This window comes from Hyla sarda, chromosome 1 (genome assembly GCF_029499605.1).
Source record: "Hyla sarda isolate aHylSar1 chromosome 1, aHylSar1.hap1, whole genome shotgun sequence".
In the NCBI taxonomy this organism is placed as follows: Eukaryota; Metazoa; Chordata; class Amphibia; order Anura; family Hylidae; genus Hyla; species Hyla sarda.
The window spans coordinates 351,731,694-351,751,439 of record NC_079189.1 but is presented as its reverse complement, the minus strand read 5'-3'; positions in this window follow the sequence as shown (position 1 = coordinate 351,751,439).

Genomic DNA, 19,746 nt, shown 5'->3' with positions numbered 1-19,746 from the left:
GATTGGGGTCGGGGGCTGGCTAAAACTACAAAGGGGAGAAAATTCCTAAATTTATTGCAGGATAATTTTATGGGCCAGTTTGTGGAGGACCCAACAAGAAGTGATGCCTTGTTGGATCTGATCATTTCCAAAAACGCAGAGCTGGTTGGTAATGTAACCGTGCAGAAAAACCTTGGTAATAGCTACCACAACATACTTACTTTTGATTTAAAATGTAGAAAACAAAGACAGATGGGGAAGGCAAAAACATATAACTTTAAAAAGGCAAATTTCCCTGAGCTGAGAGCTGCACTACAGGACATAGACTGGGGGGAGGTGTTCTCAAATACTGATACGGAAGGTAAATGGGAAATTTTTTAATCAACTCTAAATAACTATACAGCTAAATATCTAAATATATACCAAAGGGGAACAAATATAAACAATTAAAACTAAATCCTACATGGCTGAAAAATGATGTTAAAAGAGCAATAAACAACAAAAAAATAGCCTTCAAAAAATACAAATCTGATGGGTCAGCTATAACATTTAAACAGTACAAGGAGCTTAATAAAATCTGTAAAAATTTAATAAAAACAGCAAAAATGCAAAATGAGAGACAGGTGGCCAAAGAAAGCCAAAAACTAATCCTAAATATTTTTTTAGATATATAAATACAAAAAAAGCAAGGACAGAGCATGTAGGACCCCTTAATAATGATAATGGGGAGGTTGTCATGGGCGATCAAGAGAAGGCGGAGCTACTGAATGGGTTCTTTAGTTCTGTATATACTATGGAAGAAGGAGGAGCTGACATTGGACAGGTCAGTGCTGGTAACACATCATTTAATGTACTGAACTGGCTTAATGTAGAATTGGTACAAGGTAAGTTAAGTAAAGTAAATGTAAGCAAATCTCTAGGAACGGATGGATTGTACCCAAGAGTTCTTAGAGAGGTAAGTTCAGTAATATCTGTACCCTTGTTCATAATATTTAGAGATTCTCTGGTGTCTGGTATTGTACCAAGGGACTGGCGCAAGGCGAATGTGGTACCAATCTTCAAGAAGGGCTCTAGGTCTTCGCCAGGCAATTATAGACCGGTAAGTTTAACATGCATTGTGGGTAAATTGTCTGAAGGATTAATAAGGGATTACATACAGGAATACATAGGGGATAATAGTATTATAAGTGATAACCAGCATGGGTTTACTAAGGATAGAAGTTGTCAAACCAATCTAATTTGCTTTTATGAAGATGTGAGTAGAAGCCTTGACAGAGGAATGTCTGTGGATATAGTGTTTCTGGATTCTGCTAAAGCATTTGATACTGTCCCTCATAGTCGTCTGACAGGTAAGTTAAGGTCTTTGGGCTTGGAAACTTTAGTTTGTAACTGGATTGAACACTGGCTCATGGATCGTACCCAGAGAGTGGTGGTCAATAATTCGTACTCTGATTGGTCCACGGTTATTAGTGGTGTACCCCAAGGTTCTGCACTGGGCCCACTGTTGTTTAATTTATTTATCAATGATACAGAGGATGGCATTAACAGCTCTGTTTACAAGTTACAAGATGACTTGGATAGACTAAGTGTCTGGGCATCCACTTGGCAAATGAGGTTTAATGTGGATAAATGTAAAGTTATGCATCTGGGTACTAATAACATGTATGCGTCGTATGTCTTAGGGGGGATTAAACTGGCAGAGTCACTGGTAGAGAAGGATCTGGGTGTACTTGTAGATCACATACTTCAGAATAGCATGCAATGTCAGGCTGTTGCTTCCAAAGCCAGCAGGATATTGTCATGTATCAAAAGAGGCATGGACTCAAGGGATAGGGACATAATACTCCCCCTTTATAAAGCATTGGTACGAACTCACCTGGAATATACTGTTCAGTTTTGGTCGCCTGTCCATAAAAGGGACACTGCAGAGCTGTTAAGGGTGCAGAGACGTGCGACTAAACTAATATGGGGCATGGAACATTTTAGCTACGAGGAACGATTAAAGGAGTTACAATTGTTTAGTCTTGAGAAGAGACGTTTAAGGAGGGATATGATAAACGTATATAAATATATAAATGGCCCATACAAAAAATATGGAGAAAAACTGTTCCAGGTTAAACCCCCCCAAAGGACAAGGGGGCACTCCCTCTGTCTTGAGAAGAAAAGGTTTAGTCAAAAGGGGCAACACGCCTTCTTTACCATAAGAACTGTGAATTTATGGAACAGTCTACCTCAGGAACTGGTCACAGCAGGAACAATTAATAGCTTTAAAACAGGGTATATACATTCCTGGAACAAAATAACATTAATGCTTATGCAGAATTATAAAACTACATCCCTTCCCCTTATCCCCTTACACCCTTCCCTTCAATTCCCTGGTTGAACTTGATGGACGTATGTCTTTTTTCAACCATACTATGTAACTAAGCAAAGGAAGCAGCAGCGGGTACAACATCATCATCATCACACCGTATGTCCATGTGTGTAATGCTGCTTGACTGAGACATATCCCTGTTATCTACATCCTCTGGCAATAATGGTTGTGCATCACTCATTTCTTTCAACCGATGTGTAAATAACTCCTCTGACAGATCAAGTGAAGCGACTGTGGTGCTAGTGCTGGTGGTGGCATCAGGCGGGCGAGTGGTAACTTGAGAGGTGCCCTAAGCTAAGCTGGTTGAGGATGGTGCATCAAGGTTCGAGCGGAAGCTGTAGAAGATTGGGTGTTCTGTGTTAGACAGGCCTCTGAACACTGGGCATTATTCTACGGCCAAAGGAAATCACAGCACCACGACCACGACGGCCCCTGCGGGTGGCCTGTCTCTGCCTGTCATTTTTTTTTCGATTAGAGGTACTATGCGAGTAGATGCTGTAGGCCAGACACACACGCTTGCTGACAACTAACTGCTATTCAATCTATTACAGTCAAAATTGCATTTTATTTTTTAAATGTACACTACTGTTACACCAGACATGAGTTGCACTGGTGCGACCCTGTTCCCTGGCAGGCCCTGAAATGCACACGTGTGAAGGAAACTGACTGCTATTATTTCACAGTCAAATTAAAAAATGTTGTCTAATGTACACTACTGTTACACCAGATATGAGTTGCACTGGTGTGACACTGTGCCCTGGCAGGCCCTGAAACGCACACGTGTAAAGGAAACTGACTGCTTTTATTTCACAGTCAAAAAAGTGTTGTTTTTTTTAAATGTACACTGCTGTTACACCAGATATGAGTTGCACTTGTGTGACACTGTGCCCTGGCAGGCCCTGAAACGCACACGTGTGAAGGAAACTGCTATTATTTCAAAGTCAAAAAAGTGTTGTTTTTTTAAATGTACACTACTGTTAAAACAGATATGAGTTGCACTGGTGTGACACTGTGCCCTGGCATGCCCTGAAATGCACACGTGTGAAAGAAACTGACTTCTTTTATTGAACAGTCCAAAAAGTTTTTTTTTTTTTTTTTTAAATGTACACTACTGTTACACCAGATATGAGTTGCACTGGTGTGACACTGTGCCCCGGCAGGCCCTGAAACGCACACGTGTGAAGGAAACTGACTGCTATTATTTCACAGTCAAAAAAGTGTTTTTTTTTTTATGTAAACTACTGTTACACAAATATGAGTTGCACTGGTGTGACACTGTGCCCTGGCAGGCTCTGAAACGCACACGTGTGAAGGAAACTGACTGCTATTATTTCACAGTCAAAAAAGCGTTTTTTTTTTTTTTATGTACACTACTGTTACACTAGATATGAGTTGCACTGGTGTGACACTGTGCCCTGGCAGGCCCTGAAATGCACAAGTGTGAAGGAAACTCACTACTTTTATTTCACAGTCAAATTTCTATATATTTTTTAAATGTACACTACTGTTACACCAGATATGAGTTGCACTAGTGTGACACTGTGCCCTGGCAGGCCCTGAAACGCACACGTGTGAAGGAAACTGACTGCTATTATTTCACAGTCAACTTTCTATTTCTTTTTTTATGTACACTACTATTACACCAAATATGAGTTGCACTGGTGTGACACTGTGCCCTGGCAGGCCTTGAAACGCACACGTGTGAAGGAAACTGACTGCTATCATTTCACAGTCAAATATTTTTTTTTTTTTATGTACACTACTGTTACACCAGATATGAGTTGTACTGGTGTGACACTGTGCCCTGGCAGGCCCTGAAATGCACACGTGTGAAGGAAACTGACTGCTATTATTTCACAGTCAAAAAAGTTTTTTTTTTTTTTTTAATGTACACTACTGTTACACCAGATATGAGTTGCACGGGTGTGACACTGTGCCCTGGCAGGCCCTGAAATGTACACGTGTGAAGGAAACTGACTGCTATTATTTCACAGTCAAATTTCTATTTTTTATAATGTACACTACTGTTACACCAGATATGAGTTGCACTGGTGTGACACTGTGCCCTGGCAGGCCCTGAAACGCACACGTGTGAAGGAAACTGACTGCTATTATTTCACAGTCAACTTTCTATTTCTTTTTTTATGTACACTACTGTTACACCAAATATGAGTTGCACTGGTGTGACACTGTGCCCTGGCAGGCCTTGAAACGCACACGTGTGAAGGAAACTGACTGCTATCATTTCACAGTCAAAAAAGTGTTGTTGTTTTTTAAATGTAAACTACTGTTACACAAATATGAGTTGCACTGGTGTGACACTGTGCCCTGGCAGGCTCTGAAACGCACACGTGTGAAGGAAACTGACTGCTATTATTTCACAGTCAAAAAAGCGTTGTTTTTTTTATGTACACTACTGTTACACCAGATATGAGTTGCACTGGTGTGACACTGTGCCCTGGCAGGCCCTGAAATGCACAAGTGTGAAGGAAACTGACTACTATTATTTCACAGTCAAATTTCTATATATTTTTTAAATGTACACTACTGTTACACCAGATATGAGTTGCACTGGTGTGACACTGTGCCCTGGCAGGCCCTGAAACGCACACGTGTGAAGGAAACTGACTGCTATCATTTCACAGTCAAATTTTTTTTTTTTTATGTACACTACTGTTACACCAGATATGAGTTGCACTGGTGTGACACTGTGCCCTGGCAGGCCCTGAAATGCACACATGTGAAGGAAACTGACTGCTATTATTTCACAGTCAAAAATGCGTTTATTTATATATTTTTTTTTAATGTACACTACTGTTACACCAGATATGAGTTGCACAGGTGTGACACTGTGCCCTGGCAGGCCCTGAAACGTACATGTGTGAAGGAAACTGACTGCTATTATTTCACAGTCAAATTTCTATTTTTTATAATGTACACTACTGTTACACCAGATATGAGTTGCACTAGTGTGACACTGTGCCCTGGCAGGCCCTGAAACGCACACGTGTGAAGGAAACTGACTGCTATTATATTACAGTTTTTTTTTTTAAATGCAAGCTATTGTGACACCAGATATGAGTGGTGGGACTGGGCAAGTGGGCACAGTATACACTGTGAGCCTGACACACACGCTGGTAGGCAGGCAACTGCAATTAGATTACACAGGGGGGAAAAAAACTGATGACTGATGTTCTAGCCCTCTAGGGCTTTTTGGGGTGCTGTCCTCACAGCAGAGATCAGATGAGTCCTTCAGGACTGTAGTGGACACTGAATACACTAGCCTAGCTATCGATTTCCCTATTAAATCAGCAGCAGCTACACTGTTCCTCCTCTCACTAAGAATGCAGCTTCCGATTAAATCTAAAATGGATGCTGTCCAGGAGGTGGGAGGGTCTGCTGCTGATTGGCTGGAATGTGTCTGCTGACTGTGAAGTACAGGGTCAAAGTTTACTCAATGATGACGAATTGGGGGCGGATCGAACATTGCTTATGTTCGCCCACTGAGGCGAACGCGAACAAGCTATGTTCGCCGGGAACTATTCGCCGGCGACCTATTCTGGACATCACTAGTTGTGAGCGTTTAGGCTCCTGAAACAGACACCGATGAGGAACCTTAGGAGGACATCAGGGACCTGTAGACACAATTTGATGATGATGATGAAGCTAATCGCACTTGGGAGCTGGGTGCAGTTGACAAGGAGCTTCATCATCACCAGGGGAAAAGGGTTGTTGGTTGCCCCTGAGGCGGCAGCTGAGCCAGCAACATGGTAGCATGCTTGGGAGTCAGCATGGTGGCAGCAGTGGAATGTCTGGAGCCAAAAGTGCCCGGGGTAGACCACCTGCTTTGCGGCGGCCTACCTGGAGGTAGTGGAATGGGGTTTCCTGGAGTAGGCGACAGTAGCAGTCAGTCAGGGCTGACTGTTGGGGAAAAAATCAGCTACTCGACGGTGTGGCAGCTTTTCATCAAGCATCCGGAGGATGTTAACATGGCCACATGCAAGATGTGTTGGCAGAAGGTGAAGCATGGCAAGGGTACCTATGTTGGCACGACGGCCTTACGTCAAGATATGCAGCATCACAATAAAGCAGCCTGGGAGAACTGTGGCTCCAATGTGGTGGTCCAGCCTGCTGCATCACTTAGTGGCTTGCCGCTCCCTGTTTCAGCCAGCCAAGCCTCCACCACCTCAGCCAAAGATAGCTGTCTGTCATACCCATCCTCTGTCGATCCAGATGCTCCTCCTCCTCCTACTTTGAGTCAGTCATTCCAGCAGCAATCCATCAGCGAAGCGATGTCCAAGAGACAACAGTATGCGCCCACTCATCCAATGGTGCAAAAGCTGAATGTGCTCCTGTCCAAGTTACTGGTGCTGCAGTCCCTCCCTTTTCAAATGGTTGACTCTGCACCTTTCAGAGTACTAATGGATTGTGCCGAGCCAAGGTGGAAAGTCCCAAGCCTTCATTTCATTGCCAAAATGGCAGTACCAGCCCTGCACAATGATTTGGAAGAGAAGGTGGGCCAGTCCTTGAGCCTGTCGGTGTGTACCAAAGTGCACGGCAGGGACAATACATGTCCTTTATGGCCCAATAGGTGAATGTAGTTCCTGCACAGCAAAACCAGCAACTTGGCCAGGTCACGCTACTTCCTCCTCCACGCTCTCACGCCATTGGTCTTGCGACAGTGTCCGACTATGCCTCCTCATCCTCCACCGTGTCCTCAGCCTCCACTGCAGGGACAAGTCTCCTTGCCCCTCCAGCATACCATGTGTGCAGGGCACAGCAGTGTCACGCTGTTCTTCACATGGTTTGTCTTGGTGAACAGAGTCACACAGTGGAGTAACTGCTAAAAGTGATTTGTCAAGAAATGGAATCATGGCTTTCTCCATGAAAACTGGAAATGGGAACCATGGTGACCGACAACAGGAAGAACATCTTGTCTGTGCTGCGTCAAGGAAGCCTGAGCCATGCGCCCTGCATGGCACACATGTTTAACTTGGTTCTCAAGCAGTTCCTGAAGTGCAAGACAACTGCAAGACATCCTAACAATGGGTAGGAAACTTTTCATGCATTTCAGCCACTTGTACACCACAAATTTAACTCCTACAAAAAAATGGTAGACTCCAAAATGCTATAAAATAATTAAATCTTTATTGTGACATAAATCCAAGAAGACATATAATTAAAACACATACAACAGCACAGAACATGACAACAAAAAGAAGTGCCAACAGGGAATAACTGGATAGACTAGTTGGAGAAAACAAATAAAAAGGTGACAAATCTCACAAAAAAGCTCGAGGGGAGAAACTATCAGCAGCAATATGATTATCGGCAGTTATCGGGCTATATTATCAAAAAAGTGCTCTATTCCATCGATCCCCTCAACCAGGTGCCCAGGTGATGCTGGAGTCCGTATCCGGATTGAGTTTTTTCTCAGAATGTTGGACGTATACATTGCTTTATTCTTGTCCCCTCTCTCTCCCTTTTTACCTCCCTCGTCCTTTCTTTCCCTCTATCTTGCTGTTTGCTCTCCCTCATGTTTTTTCCTGCCTTTACCCTTTTCACATGTTATTAACAATGCTCTATTATGGGTAAGTGTCCCCCCTACTGGAGCCCAAGGAAATCTTCTTCACGGTCTGCCATCACCTATCCAAGATAACTTCCTGGGGTGCGTAGACCATTAGTAGACCTCAACGGTCCCCTATTGGGCCTTACCTTGTCCGAATAGCCCTATGCAATAGACTTGATTGCCCACACACATCTGGTTTTCGCCTGGCCATGTGTACCTTGTATGGTGCCTAAGGTCCATTAACTGAGACGACACACAAAGCCCTTATGAATAGTAGTGAACTCCCAGTGAGGTAATGTGGTCATGTGGGACACTTAACCTCCATTTTCATTGTTATGCCTTTTGATGTTGATACTGTTATATTTGACTAGTTTGTTGCCGTCGCCTGTCGACCTCTCATACTACTATTGTTGGTTTTTTTTACTAAAACTTAATAAAAACATATTTTGGAAAAAAAAAGTGCTCTCGTGCAAAGGCTTTTTCCTGAGATAGGTAAATAAAAGTACAGTACATAAGTAAATATTGCACTCAAGGTATATAGCACTACAGTCAAGTAACAAGAATACAGTAAAAACACTATCAAATGCTGTTTAATTGTACACAATGTATTGCACAACCCCTCACAATGTATAGCACCACAATGTATTGCATGACCCCTCAGCACAGGTCTACACTGACCTATTCAGAATAGCAGTATATCTGAAGTGTACGCATAAAGTGCAGGTGCAGTGGGATAAATATACACTATCTCCCCCCAACAGAACGAATCATACCAAGCATAGGGAAAGTCCCTCCAGTCACCAGTCATTACCTGCCGGCCACACAGAAAAGCGTCACCCTAATGCACATTTCGCGTTCGCTTGTTCACAGGGTCACAGTGTTTAAGGGAGTTTAAGGGAGTTTCATCTTCCTGTTTTATAGTGATCCATCTTCTCTCTTGATGTCAGTCACCTGAGGACACCGGGACACATCAAGTTCAAAGCGCATGCTGAGCGCATACATGTGAGAGCGCATGCATGTGAGAGCGCATGAGGAATACGAGATGTCCGTACACTCCTAGGTCTATGGATGTGTGAGAGTATCGGACGCATGCGCACTAGCAATATGAGATGCCGAAAAACACTAAGTGGAAGAACATGCACCGTACTCAGTGGCTGATAGGTGGAAAAGGCATCACAAGGAGGAAATCACCTCATATAAACTACGATACCTTATTGGAAGCTTAGCACGCCAACCAATTAACCAATGAAATGTGTTAGTCTATAAATTTCTGACAAGCCAGCTATACTGACATGCCTCTTTCTTTTGAGAAAGCCATTTTTTTATGGTGAAACGTTAGGAGGGGAGGATTTATTTTTTAACATCACACTGTGCCGAGTTCTGTGCAGTTAGAGCGCTCCTGTTGCTGAACTGCAGTAAAGCACCGGAGGTTAATATTTCAAAATTCAGTAGTAGTCTGAATGCAGACACTAATATTCCAGTACATTGAACATTGAGGCACAGTGTTGAGGAATTTTAAAGCACCACTGCCATCTATTGGCTAAAAAGTAATATCAGATTTATTCATTTTTAAGTGATGAAATAAAAGTTATATTTTATTATTTCTATGAGGAATTTTTAGTCAGGGTTGTCCCTGAGGGGATTTATTCCCCAGAAGGTTTATTGTATTTATTCATTGAAACCAATAGGCCTTTTGTGGTCTATGCGGATCTCACAGTATGTAAAACTGTAAGATAAGCACAAGTGTTGCAGTGTTGTGGTTAAACTTTACTTTCCTGGAAAAGCTGCTGAGTTGCCCATAGCAACCAATCAGATTCCTTCTTTCATTTTCAGAAGGCCTCTGCAAAATGAAAGAAGTGATCTTGGGGAGATTTATCAAACCCTGTCCAGAGGAAAAGTTTCAGAGTTGTCCATAGCAACCAATCAAATTGCTTCCTTCATTTTTCAGAGGCCTTGTGAAAAATTAAAGAAGCAATCTGATTGATTGCTATGGGCTACTCTGAAACTTTTCCTCTGGGGGAGGTACATCAAAACCAGAGTAGAGGAAGAGTGGTGCAGTTGCCCATAGCAACTAATCAGATTGCTTCTTTCATTTTTAACAACGCCTTTGAAAAATGAAAGAAGCAATCTGATTGGTTGCTATGGGCAACTGGGCAACCTTTACTCTGCACAGGTATTGATAAATATCCCATTATGTACCTCCCATTCATTCATTTATACCCAGCCTTACACATTACATCCAATTTCAATTAACCCCAATACACATATTTGGTACCTCATTAACCTAGTTTCCATGGTTCAAACACTCAGTTAATTGCCAATTGACCTAGTTCCTACAGTTCAAAGGCTTTCTTAATTACCAATTGACCTACATTTGTCAATCAAGAGTAAAAAAGTTAAACCACAACACTATGTCCCACCCCGAGACTCGAACCACCGCACGATCTCCCTTCCACTGTACTGCTGATACCCTCCTGCTTATCTTACAGTTTTACATACTGTGAGAGCTCCATAGACCACAATGGGCCTATTGGTTTCAACGGGCAAAAAAAACAAAGAGTTACTGCACTAGACTAGCCCATTAGTTCCCTATACCATTAAAGAAGGGAGGGCTCAATATTCGCGAATATGCGAGCACAGAGAGGGATGATCAGTGATCACTGTGATGTGTACTGTAAAAAAAAAGTGAATATTCGAGAATATGCAATATTCGCGATTAAAATTCGAATTGCGAATATTCGCGACCAACACTATAAGAGAGCACTTAGACAGAAAATAACAACTTAACTTCAGCAGCCCATAAGTACTGAAAGGATTAATATTTTTTAATAGAAGTAATTTACAAATATGTTAATCTTTCTGGAGTCAGTTGAAAAGTTTTTTCCTGGATAACCACTTTAAGTACCAGGATGCGAGGACTTACCTGTACGCCCTCCATCCCCAACAGGTTAATAGTTGACATATTTATGAAGTTCCTTCTGTATACAAAGTTTTAAACCCTCATGTGTCAGAAACGGGAGGGCGTATAAAAAAACTGTAAAAAGGTGTGTGCTCAAAGCACTCCATGCTATCTAATCCCTCTTAAATGGACTAAATAATTTTGAGGTGATCAGTTGAAGTGCATTGCATTTTTATTTAAATCTTTAGAGAGATCTTTTTACAGGGAGAATTACTATCTTTTTAACATATTGGTGGTCAGTTCTAACCATGTGGAAATCATATTTACTAAATAGCTGCCACCCTAGTGAAGTGTGAAGAAGGGGACCAGGATCATTTTTACTGCAAGGGGAGGGTTGGGAGGTCAGGTGGTTTTAAACTCTTATACATGTCTTATACACCCTATGATGTTGTTGATAAATCTGTAAGCATATGTGCAAAAAAATGACTATTAAGGACAGCAGTCTGATGTACTTTGGCATTAGTTTGTCGCATACAAACTAATAGGACCCTTCCTTCTTATATTGAACTAGCTGAATACCCGGCGTTGCCCGGTTTTTCCTTCCTAATCCTTGTTGTGGAGGAAAATCAACAGAGGAAGCTTTTGACTTCATATCCCAACCCCATATTCCGTCCTCCTATCCCGTCCCTCTATCCCGTCCTCCTATCCCGACCTCCTTTCCCGACCCGTAATATGTGTACCAGGTATTGAAATATCTCCAGCCGTACGGAAGTTATGTGGGAACATACATTTCCCAGGGATTTGCATGGGACTTTAACCCCTTCATGACCCAGCCCATTTTCACCTTCATGACCTGGGCATTTTTTGAAAATCTGACCACTGTCACTTTAAACATTAATAACTTTGGAATGCTTTTACTTATCATTCTGATTCCGAGATTGTTTTTTCGTGACATATTCTACTTTATGTTATCGGTAAAATTTCACTGATATTTGTATCCTTTCTTGGTAAAAAATCTAAAAATTTCATGAAAATTTTGAAAATTTTGCATTTTTCTAACTTTGAAAGTCTCTGCTTGAAAGGAAAATGGATATTCCAAATAAATTACATATTGATTCACATATACAATATGTCTACTTTGTGTTTGCATTAAAAAATTGACAAGTTTTTACTTTTGGAAGACACCAGAGGGCTTCAAAGTTCCGCAGCAATTTTCCAATTTTTCTCAAGATTTTCAAAATCGTAATTTTTCAGGGCCCAGTTCAGGTTGGAAGTGGATTTTAAGGATCTTCATATTAGAAATACCCCATAAATGACCCCATTATAAAAACTGCACCCCCCAAAGTATTCAAAATGACATTCAGTAAGTGTTTTAACCCTTTAGGTGTTTCACAGGAATAGCAGCAAAGTGAAGGAGAAAATTCTAAATCTTCATTTTTTACACTCGCATTTTCTTGTAGACCCAATTTTTGAATTTTTACAAGGGGTAAAAGGAGAGAAATCACCCTAAAATTGGTAACCCAATTTCTCTTGAGTAAGGAAATACCTCATATGCGTATGTAAAGTGTTCGGCGGGCGCAGTAGAGGGCTCAGAAGGGAAGGAGCGACAATGGGATTTTGGAGAGTGAGTTTTTCTGAAAGGGTTTTTGGGGGGCATGTCCCATTTAGGAAGCCCCTATGGTGCCAGAACAGTGGACCCCCCCCACATGTGACCCCATTTTGGAAACTATACCCCTCATGGAATTTAATAAGGGGTGCAGTGAGCATTTACACCCCACTGGCGTTTGACAGATATTTGAAACAGTGGACTGTGCAAATCAAAAATTTTATTTTTCATTTTCACAGACCACTGTTCCAAAAATCTGTCAGACACCAGTGGGGTGTAAATGCTCACTGCACCCCTTATTACATTCCGTGAGGGGTGTAGTTTCCAAAATGGGGTCACATGTGGATATTTATTGTTTTGCGTTTGTCAGAACTGCTGTAACAATCAGCCACCCCTGTGCAAATCACCTCAAATGTACATGGTGCACTCTCCCTTCTGGGCCTTGTTGTGCGCCCCCAGAGCACTTTGCGTCCACATATGGGGTATCCCCGTACTCAGGAGAAATTGCGTTATAAATTTAGAGGGTCTTTTTTCCCTTTTACCTCTTGTGAAAATGAAAAGTATAGGGCAACACCAGCATGTCAGTGTAAAAAATTTATTTTTTTACACTAACATGCTGGTGTAGACCCCAACTTCACCTTTTCATAAAAGGTTAAAGAAGAAAAAGCCCCCCAAAATTTGTAAGTCAATTTCTCCTGAGTACAGCGATACCCCATATGTGTCCCAAAACTGTTGCCCTGAAATACGACAGGGCTCCAAAGTGAGAGAGCGCCATGCGCATTTGAGGCCTGAATTAGGGATTTGCATAGGGGTGGACATAGGGGTATTCTACGCCAGTGATTCCCAAACAGGGTGCCTCCAGCTGTTGCAAAACTCCCAGCATGCCTGGACAGTCAATGGCTGTCTGGCAATACTGGGAGTTATTATTTTGCAACAGCTGGAGGCTCCGTTTTGGAAACAGTAGCGTACCAGATGTTTTTCATTTTTTGGGGGGAGGGGGGCTGTGTAGGGGTATGTGTATATGTAGTGTTTTTTACTTTTTATTTTAGGTTAGTGTCAGTGTAGTGTAGTGTTTTTAGGGTACAGTCACATGGACAGAGGTTCACAGCAAGTTTGCCGCTGGAAGTTTGAGCTGCAGCGCAAAATTTGCGCCATCTCAAACTTGCAGCACTCACTGTTAACCTCCGCCCATGTGAGTGTACCCTGTACATTCACATTGGGGGGAGGGGGCAAACATCCAGCTGTTGCAAACTCCGAGCATGCCCTTTGGCTGTCCGTGCATGCTGGGAGTTGTAGTTTTGCAACAGCTGGAGGAACACTGGTTTGGAAACACTAAGTTAAGTAACAAACTTTCAAGTGTTTTGCAACCAAACTTAGTGTTTCCAAACCAGTGTGCCTCCAGCTGTTGCAAAACTACAACTCCCAGCATGCATGGTCTGTCAGTGCATGCTGGGAGTTATAGTTTTGCAACAATTGCAACAGCTGGAGGCACTGAGGTAGGAAACGGACAATGTTTCCCAACTAGTGTGCCTCCAGTTGTTGCAAAACTACAACTCCCAGCATGCCCAGACTGCCAAGGCATGCTGGAAGTTGTAGTTCGGCAACATCTGAAGGATCAGATGTTGCCGAACTACAACTTCCAGCATGCTTGGGCAGTCTGGGCATGCTGGGAGTTGTAGTTTTGCAACATCTGGAGGTCCACAGTTTGGAGACCACTGTATAATGGTCTCCAATCTGTGCTCTTCCAGATGTTAGAGAACTACAACTCCCAGCATGCCTGGACAGACTGAGCATGCTGAGATTTGTAGTTTTGCAACATCTGGAAGAGCACAGATTGGAGACCATTATATAGTGGTCTCCAAACTGTGGACCTCCAGATGTTGCAAAACTACAACTCCCAGCATGCCCAGAAAGCCAAAGGCTGTCTGGGCATGCTGGGAGTTGCAGTTTTGAAACTCTCAGAGGCAGCAGTGAGATCGCTTTACGGCGATCTCACTGCTGCCAATGAAGATGCCGCACTGCTGCCGGAAACTCACCTCCGGGACGCAGCGCCGCCGGGACCGCACGGAGGACGCCGGGACCGCATGGAGGACGCCGGGACCGCTCGGGACACCGCTCCGACGGGTAAGTGACGCCGGGGGACGGATCAGGGACACTTAGCAGAGCGGTGTGTGTCCCGATCCCCGTGATCGGGACTCACACACCGCGCTGCTAAGTATTCTGATAGCGAAACTCTGCTATCAGCTAGTCAGATTTGACCAGCTGATAGCAGCGATCGCTGGGGGGGGTGGGGGACGAAACCCCCCGTGGTCGCACGGTAAGATGGCTGGCTATCAGTGATAGCCACCATCTTTCAGGGCGCTGCGGGATGCCGCGAGTAGCGGCAGTAATGTCCATGACGTACCTGTATGTCATGGGTCGGGAACACCTTGCCACCCATGACGTACAGGTATGTCATAGGTCGGGAAGGGGTTAAACAAAAACCCTGACCCTCCCAAATGGGGGTAGTTAGGGGTTAAATTAACTATACTATATTTTAAGTGGACATATAAGTAACATGTGACCAAGTATTATTGAAATATCTCCAGCCGTTTGGAAGTTATGCAGTAACATATTTCCCATTAACTTGCATGGGACTTTAAACATAAACCCCGCTCCTGACAAATGGGGGTGAGTAAGGGTTAAATCACCTATCCTATGTTTGTTGTCTACATATAAGTAACATGTGTGCCAAGTTTCATGTTCATATCTTTAGCCGTTTGGACATACATACATACACATATTGAGTTTTATATATATAGATGAGCAGTTTTTGTCGCACAAAAAGGTGTGCCCGTACAATAGCAAACAGGTGAATTTTTTTGAAGATGCCCTTCTTTAGAATGCACCTGGCTGGCTAGCAAGGACACTAGAGATGAGCGAATTGAAGCTGATGATCCCGAATTTGTTACGAATTATATGAAAAAATCGATTTGCAATATCGCTGTGATTCTATTGCGCAAATTACTTCATTAAACTCCATTTACTGTTATCCAGCCTCCAGGGCATCTAAAATGGCAGATCCACATGTCAGTACATGGAGCAAGGAATGCTGGGAAGGGGGAAAGGCAAGGCAGGAAGGCAGGTAGCACATTTTTCTGCCCTCATAAGTACATACCACATATAAGTAGTGAACTATTGTGTACCTGTTCATCTATCAAGGGTCTAGATACTGTGAAAGTCCAGCAAAAGTATTCACCAACTGGTGTTTTTACTCAGATATTTTTTTTTAAATGCACTGTAACGCATTTTTCTGCTTTCATAATTGCATACCACATACAAAATCAAAGTAATGTACTATTTTGTGCCTTTTCATCTGTCAAGGGCCTGGACATCGTGAAAGGACAGCCAATAGTACACACCTGCTGCTGTTCTAGACAAATACTGTTTTAAACGTAGTGAAGTGTATTGTACTCCCCTCATATACGCAATAAGTATGTCAGGCAGAGTAGTGCCAGGATGTGCACAGAGGAGTGGCAGATGCCTTAATTAATAGGGCGCAGGCAGAAGTCGCAGCACAGTAGTAGAGTGTGGCAGCCGGAGTCGCAGCAAGAGGTCTGAGCTCCCGATGTCAGCTAGCAGTCATGTCGTGACCAGCAACCAACAGCCGTGATTGATCGGTTCACTCGGTTATCCACTTCATCACAAGTGACATCCGATACCCCCAGACATCAGTCGGTGGGTTCCTCAGACTCAACCCTCAGTTGACATGGCCCTCATGCTGCTGCTGCCCCCTCCAGGCTCTGTCATTGTGCTGCCATATGGTCTCTGCATGCTGATGCTGCCCCCTCCAGGCTCTCTCATTCTGCTGCTCTATGGTCTCCTCATCCTAATGCTACCACCTCCAGGCTCTGTCATTGTGCCACCATATGGTCTCCTCATGCTGATGCTACCACCTCCAGGCTCTATCATTGTGCCGCCATATGGTCTCCTTATGATGATGCTGCCACCTCCAGGCTCTCTAATTGTGCTGCTCTATGGTCTCCTCATACTGATGCTGCCACCTCCAGGCTCTCTAATTGTGCTGCTCCATTGTCTCCTCATACTGATGCTGCCACCTCCAGGCTCTCTAATTGTGCTGCTCTATGGTCTCCTCATGCTCCTGCTACAACCTCCAGGCTCTCTCATTGTGCTGCCATGGATACTGCAAAACATAATTAAGGTGCTGGTCCCCAGTTTCAGAAATTCCTTGCATTAGGGTCACTTTCAGGACTCCTGATGCCACCTCCAGGCTGTGCCATTCAGCCACTATAAGTTCTACTTATGCTTCAGCCAACTTCAGGCTGTGCCATTCAGCCACTATATGGTATCTTCATGCTTCAGCCAACTACAGGCTGTGCCATTCAGCCACTGTACGGTATCCTCATGCTTCAGCCAACTCCAGGTTGTGCCATTCAGTGACTATATAGTATCCTCATGCTTCAACCAACTCCAGGCTGTGCCATTCAGCCACTATATGGTAGCTTCATGCTTCAGCCAACTCCAGGCTGTGCCAAGCAGACACTATACAGTCTCCCCATGCTGCAACAAACTCCAGGCAGTCATTAGCCACTATATTTTCTCCTCATACTGATGCCACCTCCAGGCTCTGTCATTGTGCCGCCATGTGACATGTGACTCCTTGTTCGATTTGGTCCTTACCCACACGCCGGGCCCGGGACACTAAAACTTGGGAGTTAAAATTTAAATTTCAAAATCCTAAATTTAAATTTCAAAATCTTAAATTTACATTTAAAATCTTAAATTTCAATGGTCTCCTCATGCTTCTGCCAACTCAAGGCTGTGCCATTCTGACACTATATGGTCTCCTCATGCTTCAGCCACCTCCAGGCTGTGTCATTCAATTTTAAAATCCTCAATTTCAATATATGAAATTTTAAAATCTTAAATTTCAATGGTCTCCTCATGCTTCAGCCAACTCCTAGCTGTGCCATTCAGACCCTATATGGTCTCCCCATGCTGCCACAAACTCCAGGCATTCATTCAGCAACTATATGATCTCCTCATACAGATGCCACCTCCAGGCTCTATCAATATGCCGCCATGTGACATGTGACTCCTTGTTCGATTTGGTCCTTTGTCCACACACCGGGGCCCGAAACACTAAAACTTGGGAGTTAAAATTTAAATTTCAATGGTCTCCTCATGCTTCTGCCAACTCATGGCTGTGCCATTCAGCCACTATATGGTCTCCTCATTCTTCAGCCACCTCCAGGCTGTGTCATTCAGCCAATATATGGTCTCCTCATGCTGCTAACACCTCCACACTGTGTCATTTAGCCACTATATGGTCTCCTCATGCTTCAGCCACATCCAAGCTGTGTCATTCTGCCACTATATGGTCTCCTCATGCTGCCAACACCTCCACGCTGTGTCATTCAGACACTATATGGCACTAGCTACTATAAATCTTCAATTTAAATGTCAAAATTCATCTTTTCTTCTTAGGGATTGTGAGGCCCTATTGTTTCATCATGCTGCCAACACTTACTGGCTGTGTCATTCAGACACTATATGGTCTCCTCATGCTTCAGCCAAATCCAAGCTGTGTCATTCAGCCACTATATGATCTCCTTATGCTTCAGCCGCCTCTAGGCTTGGTCATTCAGCAACTATATGGTCTCCTTATGCTTCAGCCACATCCAAGCTGTGTCATTCAGCCACGATACGGTCTCCTTATGCTACCAACACCTCCATGCTGTGTCATTCAGCCACTATATGGTCTCCTCATGAGGCCAAAACCTCCACACTGTGTCATTTAGCCACTATATGGTCTCCTCATACTGATGCCACCTCCAGGTTCTGTCATTGTGCCGCTCTGCGGCAGTGATTCTAATAGTGATGCCTGTAATCTGCATGCCAGTATTATTTCACAAACCCCAGAACACTGCATATGCATGTTAGAATACAGCAAAGTGTTCTACACCCCTGTTGAGGTTCTCTGTAGACCATAAATATTCATTTTTAGTATAGATTCGCCACACATAAATTCGACCTGAAACTAATTTTTTCGGAAAATTCGGCGAATCGGCCGAATCAAATTTTTCAAAAGTTCACTAATCTCTAAAGGCCACTATTCAACCATGATTCTAAAAATATCCCAGATGTGCATTTTCTCTAAACTGGTTTCCTTTATTTGTTTAGTTTCTTGAATGTATGTACTTTTGCTAACCCATATCAACTATTAACAAAAATATTGGCTGGATATTGATCTCCAGTGAATATCTTTTGTATCTTGTACAAAAAGGATTTTTTTTTATGTAAATAAAAAATGAAATAATGCAAATAACAATTAATATTATTATTAGTAGTAGTAGTAGTAGTTGCAGAATAATTAAACTAAAACTTTTCCATAACAAGTTCTTCATCCCTCCAAACTAATGTGCGTAACACAACAGCATTTCTTCCATGGCTCCTGCTGACATTTTCATAATTAAGATAAACTGTAATGCAATTAAAATATGACCTAGTTTTCTTTTTGCAAAATAACTTTACTTAATTACAACATTCCTAATTCGCCGCATGTCCACACATTGATATTTATTTCTAAATGAAGTTTACATGCTCTTTAACAAAGTGGTTTCAACCAAATAATCATTATGTCCTATAGAGGAGGAAGTACATTGACTAATGATGTTTTTTGATTTCAAAGATTCCTGGTCCTGGAGTATTAAATGTAAATTCTCTGGTACCTTACAGAATCCTGATTTCAAGATGTTCATATATAATTTTTAGGTTAACAGACTGATTATATTGGATTTTAGAAAAAAGGTTTCATTTAATTGCTCTAAAATATTATCAATTAAAATGTTTTCTTATTTACTTAAAATGATATACCTATTTGTCATATTTTGTAGTTGTCTACTACAGTAAGATGCACGTTTTAGGATACGTTCACATGTGCGTATATTGCAGCAGAATTTGCTACTCATTGACTTCAATGAATGGCAAAATCGGCTGCTGAAAATCTGCAGAAAGATATGCAACAATATATGTACATATGACTGTACCCTTAACCCCTTAAGTGTACCATCCCACATAGTGCTAATGCAGTGAATTTCATGCTGCGCAAAATGTGCATCACAGTGGGAAATATGCTGCTTACTCTGCGATGAGCATACACACAGGGCTACCTAGCAGCAGCCTTGTGTATTTAATGAGGTTTGGGGGCGGGGCTGTGAGTCACAGTCCCGCAAGCACGTGGCCCTGCCCCCAAATCTCACTGAACACGCAGGGCTGCTGCCGGGTAGCCCTGTGTGTATGCTCAACGGAGAATACGC